This window comes from Crassostrea angulata, chromosome 2 (genome assembly GCF_025612915.1).
Source record: "Crassostrea angulata isolate pt1a10 chromosome 2, ASM2561291v2, whole genome shotgun sequence".
Taxonomy (NCBI): domain Eukaryota; kingdom Metazoa; phylum Mollusca; class Bivalvia; order Ostreida; family Ostreidae; genus Magallana; species Magallana angulata.
This window is the reverse complement of record NC_069112.1, coordinates 64877418-64880566: the sequence shown is the minus strand read 5'-3', so window position 1 is coordinate 64880566 and position 3149 is coordinate 64877418. Positions and strand designations below refer to the sequence as shown.

Below are 3149 nucleotides of genomic sequence, written 5' to 3'. Positions count from 1 at the left end.
AAGGCTCGCTTGATCAGGATGGGAAGTAAACATGGCGAATGTAGAAGTTGCCTATCCCGTTAATATATATATGCGTTCCTGCTTATGGTTATTGCTTTTAAAGATTCAATGATCTTTGTTTTATTTAATTTCTTTGGTCCGCAATATTCACGACAGCGATACCTGGTTTTATGGCATGAAAGCTTTCATATAAATCGGCGACTTTCTCACTCCCGGTCCTTACAAAACACATTGAATAAAACATTCTGTGCTTTCCCTTGGTTATTACTTAATTCGTATTTAACATGTTTAATAGCATCGTTAATTATGTTCCGACATTCGGTAGTCAACATATTTTTAAGTTCTATTAATACCGTAGTGTGTATATAACCCGTTGTTTGTAAATATGCAAGGGGCGCAACTCAAGTTGCTCGCTAGATAGCGCCACCACATCACCGAGTTTTCGTAATGAAATCCGCCAAGGGTTTATGGGAAGCAAAGCGGACCGAAAACCCTTGGCTAGCGAAGATGGCTAATTGTCTACAGGCGTAATGTATGTCACTGGATAAGGAGAATTTATTAGAATATATTACTAAAGTTTAACACGTGTGTGGTGTATTTTCCTAGTAATGGGAGCAATTGTACAACCATGTAAATGCAATCGTCCCCCATGGATACAAACAGAGCGTGCATGAGGATAGGAATAAACGAAATATTTTAGTTCAGATGGTTTTTTAACAAAATAATATTTGGTCTTTAAATAACATGTTTATTTTTTAATAATGCATATCCACGCACAATATTTTCATTTCGCGAGGTGATGCTCCGCTTTGCGGTGCCCTTGTATTTATCATCAATTGACGTGTTACTCTCAGTGCATGGCAACAGTACAGAAAATGTGTCGCAACGGGCTCTTGAGACAGCAGGTAAAAGGCAATCCGTTTTGATCAGCATATCTATTTATGAACAATACAACAGCTTCTCACCTCAGCAGAATGAACCTCAATTTCTAAATAAAAATATTTATCATTTGAGTAAATATATCTTTGAATAAATATTTTATTTTTTTGAAATACGCTACAAGTACCTTTAGTGACTCGACATCGGGAGCGGTGTATGATAAAAATTACCCCCTCCTCAACCAGAAAAAGACAGATTAATGTAGAGGACTCCATACATACCACACTTCGGTAAATTATATATAAAAAGGATATACTCATGCTTTCACTTTCGTATATTTCCGTTTTAGGAAAGATAGATTTACCCAACGACAAATCGTTCGAGAGTACTGGACAATGACTTACATTAAGTTTGCTGGTTTAATAATTCAATAAATTTCGAAAAGAGCCTTGTGGTATTTTGTAAGTTTTGTTTTTCTGTCTGGGAGAATTTGAAAAACTGATATGGTACCGCCTTATATCGATCTGTACAATATTGTTGACACATATTCGCGCGTAAATCTTGTTGGACAGCGGGTATTTGTCCACATGTAGACAGGTTATAGGGTGTCCCACTCTATAAATCACTGATGCTGGCTTGTTGACTCACAAAAAGGGCAAATACAAAAGCTGAAAAATGTGACTGATTGGGGTTTGTTGGTGTTTCTTTTCTTTAATCGTCTTAACTGAATTTGTTTCATCTCCCATATTCCTAAATCCTACTAGTAAGAGATTGTCACGTGATCTCACAATGTCAATGTCAATGGGAAACCAGCAAAAATGTCAATAAAGCGAAGATCTTCTCGTACAACAGCTTGCAGTACAATTGAATAAAAATCTTTACGGTTGTAATAGTCAATTCCCCTTTCTGATGGTCTTTTAATTGGAATATGTGTGCCATCAATGAATCCAATAATGCCAGGAAAACCTTTAAGTTCAAAATACATATCCTTGATTTCTTGCATTTCTGGAGGTGTGGGCCCAAAATAACTGCATCTAATAAATAGTCATTAATAAAAGTTATGAAATTGTGTATTGCGTATAAAGCTGTGCTTTCACTTGTTCCAAACCGATCTGCAATGGCAGCATACTTGTCCAAGCTGGCCATATACCATATAAACATCAGTAGGCGGTCCTCAAGTGGAGTCTGGGCTGAACCTCCTGTAGATGTACGACATAAAATGCCCGATATATTCTGTTGGGTGCATGTTGAAGAAATTTTCTCTTTCAGACCTTGAACGCTCACTCTGTCGACTCTAAAAAAAGTCTTAAATTCATCTAGGTGAAAGTGGGAAACAACGTTTCTGGTATATTTCTTTTGTCTGTGTCTTTCTCTAGGTATATTTTGCCATTTTAATGATGACCTACAACAAGGACTAAAATGTTTAAAAACTGTTGTAGAATGATTGGGGGAGGGGGGGGGGGCTTATGTTAAATTATTATTTTCATTGTTTGTGTGTGCGCGGTGGTGGTCAATATCAAAATAAAAGGAGACCCATAAACAAGAGATTACACCCCACCGTTTTCGAACCACTGTTGTTATTTATCGATTCACAGACATGCAATTCACGTTCACCTGTTATTAGGCGTGTGCGTTCGGGGAGGGGTGCGTGCATCTTTTATACACCATTGCACAAGGAGCAGGACCCTAAGGTTAACCCGGGTTGAAAATACGTTTACTCTATGATACTATTAACCAACAAGTTGATTATATACCTTTCATTTGTCATAGGGAATTTCCTATTAAGTTCGTAAAATCTACGTTTTGTAACCGGAGACATGTATGTAGTTTCTACCCCTTTATCTGTTTAAGTTTATACTGTTATAAGCTAAATTGCATTTATACTTACGAAGCCAATGGCAGTGGATATACGACAAGATCATTTTCCTCACTATCATCACTGTCACTGCTGTCATCAAAGAAGACTAAAAAAAAGAAACTTGTGCTATATATTTTCTGTTTTCCATTTCTCAACCGGAAATGATTTTACTTCGTTCTCATTCAGGCACGTAGCATCAGGGGGGGCCAGGGGGGGCCTGGCCCCCCCCACTTTTTCTCGCAGCAACAATTTTTTAAAAATTTACATATAAAAAATAGATTTATCATGGAGTTGGCCCCCCCACTTTTTTGGGGGTATTTAAGAAATTGATATGAAAAAAGGAAATGAGGAGTAAAATGGAAGTTATATACTTCGCCAGTCTCCCCCCCCCCCCCCCCCCCCCCCCCCCCCC

The 3149-nt window shown here is 37.9% G+C and overlaps 1 pseudogene; it reads right to left on the bottom strand.

The window, feature by feature from the left end:
* Positions 1-1663: 1663 nt before the first annotated feature.
* Positions 1664-2885, bottom strand: LOC128174704 (uncharacterized; annotated as a pseudogene).
* Between the last annotated feature and the right edge of the window lie 264 nt (positions 2886-3149).